Genomic DNA, 17342 nt, shown 5'->3' on the forward strand with positions numbered 1-17342 from the left:
TGTAGCACTAGCTCAGCTGCTGTAGATGCAGCCCAGATTACTTGAAGAGTATAATGGACTTGCTGTGGAGTATATTGAAGTTCATGCTGAACGAGTGCAAATTTTCCACCTTCCTCTATCAGTAAGAGACTGTTTGCAGTTTTTAAACAGCCTCACTACTTCCTGCCCCAGATGAAGCTCAAAACAAGCACTAGCGATGATAAAAAACAAACATATGGCATTCAAGCAGGAAGCAGACCTCTCAAACTTGTTCTCCAGTGCTGCTAGTGTCTGGCTAAGTGGTTTTGGATGCACAGCTGCAACTCCCAGGTGTTTTCAGACTCCATCTTCCCTGATTATACCATATATACTGCAGTACAAGTATTGTGTTCTAGTATTAGCTTACACAAGCACCATGTTCAATGGGACACAGTCATAGCCAGCATGTCTAGGTGTTACCATCATGCAAGTAACTAAAATCAGCAAGAATATAGCACTAAAAGTTGCATGCCTGTACCAGGCCTTTGAAGGCATGTTTCTTCCTAATACGCCAATCCAGCCAGCTGAGTGAGCTGATGTTTAATCCATCCTGCCTCTGGTTCAGTAACTCTAGCAAATATAAAGATTATTTTAAGGAATACTGGGAAATAAAATTATCCAGTTCTTCTCTAGAACACACGTTTCTTGCATTTCCCTAGGCAAAGTATCCATAAAAGGATGGGCTAATGCACAGTGTCAATACTTGCAACATTTGAGTTGCAGAGCTCTGTCATGTTTCATTTGGTTTGCTACTGGAAAAGCAACCACCTCCACCTATGCAAGATAAAAATGAAAAGGAATTTGATATCACGTTAGAAAGGATTCAATTCAGTTTGATACAATTTGGTATCAGAACTGCAAACCACAATCTACAAAGCTGCAAATGAAGAGAAATTCACTTTAAAGGTTCTTCGTTTACAACAGATTTCAAGCAGCTAAGCTCTCCAAGACAGCCTCCTGCTTACTAGAAATTAATCTGGATATATGGATCCAAGATCATCATGTTCTTTTAATGACCTGAACCCACCAAATATTAATCATCATACAAAGGAATACAGGCTGCTGCTGTAATTAATGACAGACTTTGATCAGCATGGGGTCCCATACAGTTACCAAGGAGCTTAAACTTGTTTACAAGATTACATTAATACAAAACACAACTTCTCAGCTACATTGTCCCTGAAACACTGTAGTGTCACTTCCCCTCCCATCCCTGCATTAATGTATCAATTTCCAAATGCTGCATTTACAAGCTAGAAAGGATAATTAAAGTTGCTGCTTACAAAGCCTCTTAAGTCTCCGTATCATCTTTTCTCTGTGCTGGAGATCAAATGGGATCCTCTCCCCCTAGGTAACTAGGCTACAGAAAGGATTGATTCTTTGAATAGGGACAGAATAAACACATTGGTAATAGCAGTTTTGTCTGACTTGTGACTGCAGGGCACTGCTGCCTGTGAGGGTGTGGAAAGCAGAGGACTTTGTATTTAGCTCTAACAGCTTCTTCTACTCTAAATAATTTTACTTCAAACACTGGAAATTTGTTCTGGTGTTTAATGAGATGCAATGGAATTTGGATATCTCATTTTAATAAGCAATTTTTTAAAGCATACCTGTGTCTAGGGATTTGATAGAAACCATTTTGATTCTGAATTTACAGTTCCCTGATTGTTGACTCATTACATGTCATTAATAAGAAAATAAATTACTTTGATACTGATTTGATTTAAACCATATAAATTCAAGTTGCTCCCCTGTGATGAGTATCTGTGTAACATCTATTTCTGAGTAGCACTTGATGCTTTCAGATTAATCATCAACAAAAATAAGTCAGGAATTTCGACTAGGAAGTGAAAAACCTCAGAATTAAACATACAGGTATAATAAGACTGGATTTTGGTTGATGAGTATGGGACCTGAGCTTGCAAGAAACAATTAGATACTTTTACAGTGAAATTATTTTGTGACCTTGAATGAAGTGGAAGTTTATCATTTGTGCTAATCAGAATTTTGCTTAGTTTATGCACTACAAAATCCAGAAAAATGGGTTATACTTTTGTGTTGATGTCCTATTATGAAATCCACGTTTGCTAATTCTTGTCTGCAAATGGCAGCTGCACGCCACAGAGGCTGCTGAGTCAGCAGAAGCCCTAATGTAAGAACATCCAGGTTTCCTGTCCTAGAAAGGCTCTTTGGTTGATCCAAGATTCAGGAATTAAATACTAAGGGAAGAATTCTATGATTCTAATTTACATGTGAGAAAGTCAGTAAGTTCACAAATGTTTAGCAGTTTCCAAAATCTGTTCCTAACTCCTAAGTGAGTTTAGTGCCATCGGCAAACTTGCTGAGGGTGCAGCCATCTCACCATCCATGTCACCAACAAAGATGTTGAACAGGATCAGTCCCAACAGCAACCCCTAAGGGACACCACTCATTACCCATCTCCAGCTGGACGTTGAGCCTTTGACCACAACACTTTGCATGCTGCCATACAGCCAATTCTTTATCCACTAAGTGGTCCATCCATATATCTCCAGTTTAGAGATAAGGATGTCATGCAGGACAGCATCAAATGCTTATTCCTCACTATTATATTCCTCACTATTACTCTGGAAAGCAAGTATCTGGTCTGAATTTCTGCCAGATAATTTTAAAATTGGCTGTTTGTGAACAGCAGATAATTTTAATTAACTCTCAGTACCGAATGAAGCTGAATTCTTCACTACTTGCACTTTTCTAAATAGGTCTGCACTAACAGCCTCAGAACCAAGAAGTGTGATGAGAAATCTGGTATCAGCTGCTTGAAGAGCGGAAAAAGCTACTTAATATTCTGGTGCTTCTGCCGTTTGATCTCATCCTCAGTGAACTGCAGGAATGACAAAATATTAATTATGGACATATACTGCTTCATTATTTATGCTTCAACCAAAAGGTAGCGTTTAAGAAACGAACCCCTCATGCTTAATTCTCTGTCATCTTTTTGCTAATTATCACAGCAAGAGGGATGAACATTTAAATCAAAAGAGCTGACTCCTACCGTTTCTGGCATCTCAAACATATGTTCTGCTTGTAAGCTGTACTTAAAGCAGTTATAAAGGTCATATTTGCATAAACTCACACTCCTAACACTGAAATGTTTTATTATTTTAATTCCAATGCCAATCTCTCATCTGGATTTAACTTCATTCTAAATGAAGGCTGTACCTCCTCTCAATGGAGAAATCTTTCTAACATCCTTCTCTGTAGAAGTATCTAACCAGGATACCTTGCTCTGCACAGAATGGTTGAATCCATACACCCATATTCGGGGAGGTGCATATCATTCACCAGCTAGTGCAGTTACTTGGAAGTTGCAATGGAGGGCTGAGCTTCTTCAGTGAATGCTCAATAGGGGGACTGACTCATCAAGCCCTTGGAGGACACAGTCTGTACTGTTCTATAGGATGCTGTGGAGACCAGCTTCACAACACAGACCAGTGAAACATCCTCAATCTATATACACATTCCTCCATCCATAAACTGCCTACACCTGGGGACAAGGACTGCGTGCACTGATGGAACAATCAAGTGAATATAGCTATTGATTCAGACCATAAAGATACCGAATCTGTCTGGAAATGGATACAAATATTTGTACAGACACTGATGACATGGATGTAGCTCTTTTCCTAACAATTACTTTAAAGTTCCTTACATCAAATTTCCCCCCTCCTTTTTGAGAGCTAAAGTAACAGGCCACAACTTTAGAGATGAATGACAAAGGCACACACAGTATGGCATAATTCATCCCATAATATTAACTCAATTTTTTAGGGAACAAGAAAGCATCAAAACAATGTACTAGCAACATGCCAAGAAGATCAGCAGCATTACATCATTTTAGCACAACTGCAGTACCTCCTAACTGGTCATTAATTCACAGTTGAAACATTAATGCTTTTGTTCCCCACTGCTGTAAAATGCAATAAAAAAGATTTTGTTTCTTTTCTTCCCTCTTATAAATATTCTCTCTTTTTGAATCAAATGATCTAATGATACCCTTGCAGGGACATTTTGTGAAAAAGGTCTGTTTTGTTCACAGCTTCTGAAAAGGCAAATAGGGAACAAAGTTTTTGTGCTTTTTTTTTCTTTTCCCCTTGGTCAAGTTAAAACAATCATTGCTATCACTTTGAACAGTGCTGTAGCTTCTCTGTGTTAAATCGCTTCCAAACAGCTGTTAGAGATCTGATGAAATAATGCACTTGGTTACTGAAGTATACTGTTTATACTGCAGTAACTATAAAGACAATTAGTTCCACAAGTGGCTATTCTGCCTCTGCACCACTTGCAAGGAAATGGCAGAAAGACTTCATGGCTAACGCTTTCAGGAAACATACCACCTACAATGGGCTATCTCAGTCTAAGACAGAGTTCATGAAGTCTCCTCCCAACGTACAGCATGCCACAGAACTAAAACAAACAAAACCCCGCATTACTTTTTCGAGACAGCATCTACCTGGGAAAGCACACATGAAGATTAAAACAAAATTAGCTCCTTCTAACCAGTCAAGCACAAAGAAACCCCATGATACAGTCAGCCCTGCCGAATGTCAGTTTTACAGTATCATGGAAGTGTCTTGCAAATATTCCTGTTGAAAGCTACAAGCTAAATCTTTGGCTGATACTGATGCATTGCTTATAATTTTTCCCTCAAAACTGTGGAGAATTCCATCAATTGTTTAAGAAACATACTCTGGAGCTTTAAACTTCACTCTTTCACAGCAAAGAACAAATTTGTATGTCCACATACGTGAATATATTTATGCATGTATGTATATATATTTTCTATATGTAAGTATAAATTATTATATACACTGGACATGACCTTTAACAGTTCTTTTTTCTCTGTCTGCATTGCAATGCATTTCTTTTGAAGCTTGCATGCAAGCGTTTTATTGGAAGCATTCACCTCATAAAAGAAATACAGACTTGCAGAGGCATATTAATATGGATAAGCCCCTCAAGCTGTTGTTCATTGTAAGCAACCAGGGCAAACAGGCACACACAGAACATTTCACCATTATGCCACAGATGTGCATTAGGGGAACCCAAGAAAAGTGAAAAGCAGTATTATCTTTTCCTACTACACAAATTATCAACATCTCCTAATATTCTGTAAGTTTATACTAAAACTAGGAAGCACCAAATAGTCTTCACCTGCACTAGTTAGTAATTTGCAACTCTGAAAACATCAGCAACATTACTAGCAGCATTAGTATTAATTATGTCTAGAGAAAAAATAATTATGATATATTTATTCTAATTCAACCCTTTGATTTAAGTTCAAATCTTTCCACTTGGACACAAGACAACCACTTCCTAAACTCTGGCCTAGGCAAGGGATATCATACAGCCAACCAAAGCACCTGGGTGAAAACCAGCATTTTAGTTGATAATATTACAGTGGGCCTACAGTTGATTCTCTCCTGACACGGCACACAAAGTAAAATAGGAAGATACCATGTAATCTGTCAATAAACTTGTATATGTAATAGTCAGAACAACAGTGGAGCAGACCCAATGGTATGTAACCAACACAGATTCTGATTCTCTTGTGGCTGTTAAAGCAACAGCTTTATGATTAAGAAGCTCTCTTCACTTTTTCATTTGCAATAATTCTTTTCTATGCTTGCTATAGTTCTTCAGTGATACTTAAAATTTGTCACTACCCTTGCCTGTCTGATGCTGTGGTTGGATCTAAAGTCCATTATCAGCAATGCACAGTTCAGTATTAATAAAGCGCATGAAGCTGACCCTTCCTTTGCATCACTTCTCTTCTTGCTCCCAGGCACATAAGGGAAGCCATTTGCATCAGACTCTCTTCTGCTTTCTGCTGAACACACCTACTCTCTACAGAAAACCGCTTCCAGGCTTTTAAAAAATGATCTTGTTGAATATATTTTCATAAGACTAATCTATATACAATTTGTACTACACTGAATTTCTCTCCCATTCTGGTCTTCCATTACCTTGGATAACTGAGAAATGACTAAGAAGTTCTGTTAACTGGCAAGTGTATGCAATGTTTTGAGCTGCTGCTATGAATAGGATTCTTTTCCACTCTGAAAATGAACAGGCTCAAATGCCTTTTCTCAGGCTTTTGGTTTGGCAGGTATCACCTTTCTTGAACAAGAAACCCCACACTTTGAAACAAAGCCTGGACAAACACATTTAGCACAGAACTGCCCAAAGCTGTCTTCCTTCCCAACCAGCACCAGGGACAATATGGCTTTCTGGTTGTACAGTTCTCTAAGTAAAAGAAAATGGCAGGCAGACCCACAGAGTATGATTTCCTTGATTCTTCAACATCAATCTTAACATAAACTAAATATCCAAAATGCTGTCAGAGTGGCGTCTATTACAAAACTTGTTCCTCCTCTGCCTGTTTCCATGTGACTTGTGAATTCTGCTTCCTCTGCTAAGACAGGTCTGGCTAGAACAGGCTTTAATGCTAAAATCAAAATCCAAACCTTTACTTGCAAATGCCTTCCTGTTGGCACTAATTCCATTAATTCACAGCTGTGGAGACATGAAGTATGATCTGCCAGGAATAGACCACTGCATTCAACATTATTTCAGATATACTATTTGTATCTAAAACAGAAAAGGATTCATGTCTGAAGAACTGTAAGTTTACTAAGCCTATAGTTGATTGAGCATGAAATATTTCTATAATCAAAATGATCATCCTGTATCAAATCCAATTCCCAAAATTCTTTTTTGAAATAAAGTATGTGTAGATGTCTTCCAATGTAGAGGGCACAGAAAACCTGGAGGAAAAAGTCAGTGAGTATTACGGCATGCTGACAGGCAACTGAATCTACTAGAGAACTCCTCCCATGACAAGTCGGCTGCTGACTCTTTGAACTGCTACTCATAAGTGCATTACTTTCTAATTATGTATTTAAAACACCATTTCAGGGATAACTTGAACACAAGACTTTTTCTTAATTGTATAGAAGATTAATCAGTATGTTAAGAAGCATATGCTGTATTTATACAGACAATAATCCCTAATAAGTAAGAAGTTTATCATGGGAAAAAAGGGAATAGATTAATATTTGGAACATGATTAATCATCACCCTAAAAATCAGTATATACTAGTCCCACAGCTCCTTACATAATCCTCCATCTTCCCTATTCGACTACACTTACAAGCACAGAAAAGATTTTGCCATGTTGTTTAGGCTTTTACAGAGGCTTTGCACAGCCCATACAGCTGTGTAGGCTTCCACAGCTATAACTACTCTGCCCACTCATGATTAGAACAATCAGAATTGCATTGGCCATTTTCCAACACAGGAACTGCTACATTCAGAAAAAAGACATAACTAGAAAAGCATATAGTATGTGTTATGTTGCCCTATCTCCTGCAGGTCACAGCAAGAGAACACAGCTACACTGATGTGTAGGGGATGGATATACTGTTGCCAAATTAAATTTTGTCCCTAGTCACTTCTGGACTACAACATATTTTATAGTTGATTATATTTTAACTACACTGCCTTGACTTTGGAGCAAATCAACTGTCTTAGGATACTCTGATCAGGCCATCCAGAAAACAACCAAAAACCAAGACCTTGCTGAAAAGCAGGTACAGCTGAAAGCAGAACTTTTCAAGTGCATCAAAATACAGTGATTTCACTACATCATGAGACAGTGAGCTATATTAACCATATGGTGCTAGTCTGAATCACAAGATACAAGTTTTATTCTCAATACCTGTCACTTTCAGACAGCACTTTTCTTTTTCTTTTTTGCTTGAGCCCCACATCTTGTGCACCTGACACCTCCTATGAATTGCCAGGAGAAAACAGGATCTAACAGAGCTAACTGTACACCTAAACCATATACCACTTCTTTAGTTAGCTACTTGAAAAAACAAATTTAAACAACACCCCTGTGATCAAATGTTGCAAATCTGTTTGTTTCAGGTTTAATTAAGAGTGAAGAAATGGTATTTTGACTGAAAAATTGAAGCCAGACTGTGGCTGGATCTCGCCTGAAATGGGTAAGACTAAAAAGACTGCATGAGAAGAAAACCAAGCTAAAATGAAGTTAATTTAAATATACTTAACCATTGGCATAATGCATCAAGAAAAATGGTATTTTTTGCTGTCATCTGAACTTTCACCTCAGGATTGCAATATCTCTAAAACATCTTTTCAACTAGAATGTACTGGTGTATGGATAGGTGATGAAATAGTCAGAAAAATCCTCGCACTCTCTTTACGCATATAAAGTCTATGAGAAAATGAAATTAGAGATTTATGCAGAGCACGTAATATAATTCACACTTTCCACGGTATCTGTATGCTTTCATATCCCCACAAGTGGTGCAGCAGTACATCTGAGGCAGAACATATTGAGTCACCTGAAACCAATGAGATGTAGTTCTTGCACACTGAAGTTTTGCCACTGGATCCAGTAAAAGCAGCATTAATCTCATTGTTAGACAATCTAATATTTGGCCATTTAAAAAGTGGCCTGTGCTGCTGCTGCACAGGAAAACCAGCTGATTTCAAAAAAACCCTGTCCACACATTAATGGGAACATAGATACCTATATACCTAATTGAAGAAGAGTTACACATCACTCAGACTCTGGATGGATACCCACAACCCAAGATGACAGTCAATATCAGGAACAGCAGCAATGACTAGACAATGACTCTTCTCAATCCCTCTCTCAAATCAAATACTTCCTTCTCTCAATCAAATACTCTCCTGAAAGCTGGACAAGGCTTCCCCAGCTGCAGCCCCCAACAAATAGATAAGTCACAAGAAAAAGCTGGTATTTAGCTTTAACACATCTTTCCTAATAAACCATTAAATATTACTGCCATAGTTTAAACAAGAAGTGTATAATTATTCAGGAGGGAAATGGGACGTACTGTGGATATATGGGAAGTTCCAATGAGAAAGGATTAACTCGATGGTGTGAGAAAAGGCATGACGCAATAAATACTACACTCCGTAGTATACATATAGTGTGCTTGTCAAGGAAAGAAGTAATTTATACTCCTTTTATAATTCATACCAAGTTGTCATCATTAAAGAGTGAAATATAAATTAATAGATCCTCATACAGTCCTAAAACTTTCTATATGCAAAATTGCAGTGAGGGCTAAATTGCAGTAGGGTCACAGTTTCCACCTGTCATTAACTTTAAAGGCTCTCTGGATACTAGTACCTGAAAGTGTGAAATGAAGCTCAAATTCAATGGGTATAACTCATTGGTAAGTCTGTAGTCAATGCTGTTTGTTCCTGTTGCTACTGTTTTACAAAAGTTGTAAAGCATTCGAGGTTATCAAAAAAGACATAAAAGTCAAGGCTACTTTAAAGCAAAGCTTGATTAGCAGGTTTTTAGGAAGATCAATCATAACACCTAGTCTTAGTTAAATTGTACTTGAGAGAGCGAATGGTTACAGGTTTTGCCTGTGCTGGTTGTTTAAAATATGAATACCAGGAAGATGTACACAAAAAATCTACCTGTAATCAAACTGCAAGTTAGATATTAAAATACAGTACTCATCCTAACTCAAAATAGCACTCAGGTTACTTAGTCCATCTAGGAGCCCAAAGAAAGCTATTTTTGCAGTATTTCTCACCTCACAGCATTAAGAGCAACATACGATAGCATTATGGAAAAGATGTAATGGCTGAAGTTTTTCTTACGCTCTATGCAGAGTCAATACTGCTGTTTCTGCTGTTCAAACTAATGAGGCAAAAAAACAATACTTGCTCTTGTACTTACACTTTTAACTCTTCACAACACATATCCTGCATTATGTTCTTCTACTGAAAGTTCTGATCCTTGTTTTGAATATCAAACCCACAGAAATTCAAGTGCGAGCAAATATTACTTTCTCATATTCATTGGTAACTCACTACCCCTAGTGGGTAAACACCAATGCTCCCGATAACACTGACCAGCACCCAGTCCATACAGTACCCAGCCCACAACTTGATAATCAAGTATCAGGCTGTCAATCAGAATAAATCGGTCTACTTGTTTCAACTTAATTAAGAAGTTGAACTGACAAGACTTAAGACACCAGGAGCTCATGCATAAGAATAATCATACACCTGCAGCTACAGAATATTAAATATCATATATAACAATATAAAAAGAAGGAATAACCTTACACATACCTTTGTCTTTGCTGGGACATAGATTCTTGTGTTCTCTAAGCACTGGCCATGTTACTATGCAATGATACATCCCCAAAAGAGGTCATGTTCTCATGAGCTCAGGTGACCTGGAACAACATTAACAAAACAGCCAAAGGTTAGATTTATGTGTTCCAAATTTCAGACTGCTTAAGTATTTTATGTGTGTAGCATATAGCTTTGAAGTTAAAGGTATTTCAGTCAGAGACTCTTTAAATTTTCATATTCTAAAAGTAAAAACAACCGTGTTTGTCAATAATCCCATACTAAACCTACATTAAAACTGCTGTTCTTCTTTTTAAATCTGCATAATGTTAGAATAACTGTGTTTTTCTGAATTAGCTGTTGGGCTCTGTAGTACTCAAACAGCTTTTTCTGCAGTTTAGTTACTTTAACATTTTCAAAGAAAACCTTAATAGTAGATACTGGATGTTTTCCAGTATTAAAAGGAATCAATTCTCTCTTTGGAAACAGCTGATATATCTGTATATCACTTACACAGCTACAGGCTAATAAATATGCTTACAGGGTGACTTCAGGAAATAATTTCTGACAACACTGATGTTACTTTACACTGGAGATTCAAGTGCATTTGCTTTCCATGATGACTACTTTTAAATGCTAACTTTAATAGTGCATTACAGTGTTCCATTGGACAACAGCACACAACTAAGCAGATGGATTTTAAATCAGAAATGTGGCATTCATGTGTGAGTATTATTAGAATCACAGAATCAGCTAGGTTGGAAAAGACCTTTAAGATGAAGACCAGCCTTTACCCCAGGACTGACAAGTCCACCACTTGTGGATCATGGATCACTACCCTGATCCTGCTGGCCAAACCATTGCTGATACAGGCCAGAATGCTTCTGGCTTTCTTGGTTGCCCCGGCACAAGCTGGCAGATGTTCAGCAGCCGTCAATCAACACCCCGAGGTCCTTTTCTGCTGAGCAGCTTTCCAGCCACTCTGCCCCGAGCCTGGAGTGTTGCATGGGGTTGTTGTTACCCAGATGAATGACCCAGCACTTTGCCTTGTTGAACTTCATGCCATTGGCCACAGCCCATGGATCCAGCCTGTCCAGATCTCTCTACAGAACCTTCCTACGCTCCATTAGATCAACACTCCCACTCAAATGGGTGTCATCTACAAATTTACTGAGGGTGCACTTGATTAAACATAAAATTTATGACAATGGATTTCCTCTACAAATTACATGACACTCACTGTGAAGGCTGTAGTTTTTAAAGATATTTGATCACTTACTCTACCTTTTTGCATACAGTAAGAATTCAGAAACCTTCCTTGTCCTTAATTTTCCGGTTTTGTTTTCACGTGTTGAAGCAAATTTTAAAATGAAAAACCTAGTACAATTAACTGGGTTAACATAGGTGAGAAGCAAAAGATTCAACTTCCCCCCAAACCATGAAACCTGTAACCTTAGATTCTAGGGAACACAGGTCAGTATATTTTAATACAGAATGGATATCCCAAGTCCTGAGTACCTTATTTAGTTTTTTAAATAAATAAACATAGCAGAGTGCTGAGGCCATAACCATGGGTTGTTCAGTAAACCACTGAACATTCACGGCAAACCAGACAATCTATAAACAATCAAGCAGATGCTCTTAGCATAGCTTGGCAAAGCTGTAAGTTGCAACTAGAAAGCCACCGTTGTTGAAATCCAATTGATTTTTTTCCCCTACAACTAAGACACAAAGAAGATGTTTTATATTGAAAAATCAATGAAAGCACCAGCATAATTGGCATAATTCCTGTCAAAGGGAGATCTTCGATTGATTTTGACAGATAGATCACATATTTTGAGAGGAAACCTATGTAAAGGCATGGACAAGATTCCAAATCTGTTTTAGAAAAATCTTTAAAACAATTATGTTAATGTCTGACATCAATATTAACAATGTCATGACTCAAAAAAATAACTTCAAGTTCATACCTGTATTTCAAGGCACTTAGACTTTGTGCAAACATTAGGCAGTTTTAAATTAGCCCTTATCTATGTTAATGAGACTGCAAATGAGGCTGCATTGTTAAATATGGTACCCACAGTCTATTGCTAGAACATTAGGAAGTGAACAGCATGAGTGACCTTGAAGAACATTAACACTCACCAGAACAGCACTGAACCAGCCCCAGCTGCAAAACTGCATTTGAAGTATAAACAAATCAGTGTAAAAGACTGTATATACATGGAAGGAAATGAATCTGGGGGTTGAAACTCTGGGTTACCTCTGCAGTGAAACCATTCTGTACATTGGTAGATATGTGGTGCATAGAGACAAGTAGCTTAGTCATGTTTTTACTCCATTTGTTCATCCTACAAAGTGGTAGTTGTAATCTGCATCTGTTCTTGGGGGAAGGGCGAGGGGGACAATATACAGAAGAATATAGGGAACTGTTACCAGAAGCTGATTTTTATCATATAAACAGCTTACATAACACTGCAGCAAGCGCCTGGGAAGCCCTACAGGAAGAATGATAAATGATATATGATAATTCTACAACATAACTGACATGATTCAGACTGCAAAACAGATTGATTGCACAGAATATAATTCAATAAATATGAGGAAGAAGTGAAGATAAAAAGCCTAGAAACACTAACACTACAGCAATAATGTCATCTGAGATCAGAAATAGCCTGAGGTTAATCCTTTTTTTTTTTTTTTTGAGACATAATGAGTTAAGTGCCATTGAGGTGTCCTTTCCTTTTCAAACAGTAACTTGAAGGTAATGTCAACCCTCTTTCACTAGCATCACAGTCCATGTACTGCTACTCATCATTAGGAACAATGTGAACAGAAGTAATGATTTTTCTATAGCAAACAAAATGTAATTTAAATGACCCTACCACATTGAAAAGGGTCAGTTTAAACCAATAATTACTGTATCATGAATTGTGGAGCTGAAATTTAAGTTGTTTTGCTATGTCAAATTACTTTAATTTCAATTTTAGAAACTGTATCAGAAACTCACATGCAATAGGAATCTTCCTAGAATAAGGCCTATAAGGCCATGTGCTATTTGTCAACCACCACAGCCACTGTGTTAATAAATATTATTCACTTTATAAAATTCTTTAGAAGAATGTATTACCCAAAAAGCTCTCTGACAGAGAAGGTAAGGCTTGAAAGAACATGAAAGAATCTGAATAGCAAAGCCAACATACGTTTGTACTGTAATAAAATAACGGTGAAACAGTGACTTAATGTGACACAGAGATGAAAAGACATCTTGCCATCTCAAACATTTGTTTGAAAAATGGAAAACATTCTGCCATTTTCCCTCGCAGATATAAGTTTGTATCACTTTCCAGAGTAATTGCAACATAAATTGTATGTGAAGTGTAAGCTCCTTACATGACTTACAAGAGCAAAACACTAACAGAAAATAGAATTCATTTGTCGCACTAACCATGCAAGTATATGACAAATCATAATCTTTATTAGGTCTCCTGCTATAAGCACACTGCATACTGACTGATGTGAAGATTTATTAAAGAGTTCTGAGTGTTTTGAAAGGGTATATGAATTAGTTTGCACTTTATACTTTCATTACCTTCTCATGGCTTTTTTTTGTTGCCCAGAGTCATTTTGTTTCCTCAGTAAATCCATCTCATCCACACTCTATACTGAACTGCTACACAAGAAATGCTTCACTGTCTTATGGTATCACTTCAGTATCTCATGGTTCACACTCATTCTAACCTTAATCAAGACTGTATTTCACTAATAGACAAAAAGTGCTTGCTACAGACCACTATAGATCCTTTAAAAGGATACTCTCTTAATAGAAAGTATCTCTCTTCCATCATAAAGTTACCCCATTCTTAATTATATTGCCTTCATCATATACATTTCCTGATTAAGTTGAAAAAAAAAAATCATCTGGTTCAATAAAAAGCTTTCGGACAACAATAACTGAAACAAAAATTCCAGTTGAGTTAAAGCCAAAGGGAAGGAAATTACGAAGAACTGCTTTCTGGAGACCTCACTTGGAATATTGTGTACAGTTCTGGAGCAACTAGCCCCCTGAACGAAGTCTCTCACAACATGTTACGCCTACACCTGGGTCAGACACAGCTACATTTTGGGCAGAGAAGAGATTCAGAGCAGCCCTGCAGAGAAAGACTTGGGGGTGTTGGCTGATGAGAAAATGAACATGAGCTGGCAGTGTGTGCTTGCAGCCCAGAAAGCCAACTGTATCCTGGGCTGCATCAAAAGGAGCGTGACCAGCAGGTCAAAGGAGGTGATCCTGCCCTTCTACTCTGCTCTTGTGAGACCTCACCTGGAGTATTGTGTGCAGTTCTGGTGTCCTCAACATAAAAAGGACATGGAACTGTTGGAACAAGTCCAGAGGAGGGCCACGAGGATGATCAGGGGACTGGAGCACCTCCCCTATGAAGACAGGCTGAGGAAGTCGGGGCTGCTCAGCCTGGAGAAGAGAAGGCTGCGTGGAGACTTCACAGCAGCCTTCCAGTATCTGAAGGGGGCCTAAAAGGATGCTGGGGAGGGACTCTTCATTAGAGACTGTAGTGATAGGACAAAGGGTAACGGGTTCAAACTTAAACAGGGGAAGTTTAGACTGGATATAAGGAGGAAATTCTTTCCTGTTAGGGTGGTGAGGCACTGGAATGGGTTGCCCAGGGAGGTTGTGAGTGCTCCATCCCTGGTGGTGTCCAAGGCCAGGTTGGACAAAGCCTTTGGTGACATGGTTTAGCGTGAGGTGTTCCTGCCCATGGCAGGGGGGTTGGAATTAGATGATCTTAAGGTCCTTTCCAACCCTAACTATTCTATGATTCTACGTATACAGTGACAAAACATTGTAAATCCAGTTCAGCACAGAACTGATTCCTTCCACATCACAGAGCATCGGAAGGGAACATCTCATGCTGTCTAATAAGCACCCTAACCTTAGCCCAAAACTTAAGGCAAAATCTGGACACTGTACCATGCATTATCACAATTGACTACAAGTTCCTTTGTGCTCTTACAAATTTTAATATACTATTTTTAAAAGGGGAAGTTATCTGTAATTAAAGGGTTTACCTGAAAGTAAAAAGGGACGACTGCTTACTAAATAACTAATTCTGAGTCCATAAGAAGCCTTATCTTTCTTAACCTTATAGTCTAAACTGTTAGTGCTTCTCATTTTAATATTTAGTTCATTATTTTGCTAGATGTAAGAAAAACAGCAAATGCGTGTAGTTTAAAAGAAATGTGGAGGTGATTGCTCATTTGTGCCATTGAACCGGGATCTTCCTTCCAGTCTCATTGGTGATACTTCAGTTCCCAAGTTTTGAAATGAGGCTGAGATAGTTTTTATTCCAACCCCATGGTTTGGGTTGGAAGGGACCTTAGAGCTCATCCAGTTCCAACCCCCCTGCCATGGGCAGGGACACCTTCCACTGGGCTTCTCAAAGCCCTGTCAACCCGGCCTTGAACACTGCCAGGGATGGGGCAGCCACAGCTTCTCTGGAAAACCTGTGCCAGCACCTCACCATCCTCACAGGGAAGAATTTTTTCCTAATGTCTAATCTAAATCTCCCCCTTTCAGTTTAAAGCCATTCCTCCTTGCCCTATCACTACATGCTCTTGTTAAAAGTATCCCCCAGATTTCTTGTAGGCCCTCTGTAGGCACTGGGAGCTGCTCTAAGATCTCCCCCAAGCCTTCCCTCCTCCAGGCTGAACAAGCCCAGCTTTCTGAGCCTGTCTCCAGAACACAGGTGCTCCAGCCCTCTGATCATCTCTCAGGTCTCCTCTAGACTCACTCCAACAGGTTCACGTCCCTCTTGCTTTGGGGGCCCCAGAGCTAAACACAGTAGTCCAGGTGGGGTCTCACATGAGAGGGAAGGGAGGGGAGCATGACTTCCCTCTACCTGCTGGTCACGCTCCTTTTGATGCAGCCCAGCATACAGTTGGCTATAGGACTATGCATTACGGTTGTGATCTATATATTCCAAATAACGTAAAAACTGCAGCTCTGGGATGCAAAGATTGTTCTATGCTTCTTGTGATTGTCCTTAGTTAAAACACAGATGTTAAATCTGATGTAAATTCAGTTCAGCATTTTGACATTAATATCAAGTTATTTATTTATATGCCCATGAGATGGTACTATAATTTTTAAGCTATTTTGAGATAATAATTTCATTGTCTTCATTTAATGAAAATATTTTTCTACATGAAATATTTGTAAAGAGTTTTAAAATTACATTTAGTCCCTCATTTCCATCAGTCATAATTTATTTATTCTTTTCAACATGTCATTTATTAAAATACATTACACTTACTTTATTAACTCATTCTGTTTGTTCCTCTGATCTAGCTTACACGGTTCCTCAAACCTCCCCCCACCTTCCTATTACCAAATTCACTTTCAGTCAGACTTGATGAGGCAAGAATACTCAACGTCTACTCCCATCTCGAGCATCACAGACTGAACCTGTAATGGCAGTTCAGCAGCGAATTACTATTACAGAAGGAGAACACATCTGTAACCTCCATGAAGCAATCCTCACCTCATTTTGTGAATATTGGAAAACATATTCTTAACTGTGGAAAGTTGAAAAAACATACTTGGCATATGTAAAACTGCTCATTCTTCAAAACGCATGCATCAATTCCATAGCAATCTCGTCTTCATTCTTAACTCCACCAGACCCCTTCAAAACTTTACCCTGAATGAGTCACTGCTCCTCCTGTTACACAGAGGTACCCTGAAGCCTATTCATACCTTCCAGATACATAGGCATGTGCTGTTTTCAGCAAACAATCTGTACCTGCATTTCTAACCTTCTGAAAACCTCCACCTCTATCTTTGAGTGGCTCGCTGGTACTGTCTCCTTTGCACAGTCCCACAACCCAATATAGCACAAACTTTGCTAGTCTTGTGTTTATTTATTCCCAGTGGCAAGTCTGCAGATCAGGACAAAGTGCAGGGGTCTCATTCATTCCTCACATCGCACAAGTACTAACTTGACAAACATTGGCACAAACACATCTGGTGGAAGACAGGAAACATATAATCCATGTTTTATATCCTTTCTTCAATGAGCTGACATAGAAAACACAGTAAGTTAGAAATGCTCCCATTC

General features: G+C 38.5%; 1 protein-coding gene across 1 annotated transcript in view; it reads right to left on the bottom strand.

Moving 5' to 3' along the window:
• MYO1E (myosin IE) overlaps positions 1-10307 on the bottom strand; it is a 188651-nt gene extending 178344 nt beyond the window's left edge. Inside the window, exon 1 of the mRNA XM_057398716.1 lies at positions 10210-10307. The gene's annotated coding sequence lies outside the window, so the exon portion shown is untranslated. The remainder of the gene's footprint in view (positions 1-10209) is intronic.
• Between the last annotated feature and the right edge of the window lie 7035 nt (positions 10308-17342).

This window comes from Pezoporus wallicus, unplaced genomic scaffold, assembly GCF_028554395.1.
Source record: "Pezoporus wallicus isolate ANWC-B61680 ecotype Strahan unplaced genomic scaffold, APGP_CSIRO_Pwel_v1 contig_3952, whole genome shotgun sequence".
In the NCBI taxonomy this organism is placed as follows: Eukaryota; Metazoa; Chordata; class Aves; order Psittaciformes; family Psittacidae; genus Pezoporus; species Pezoporus wallicus.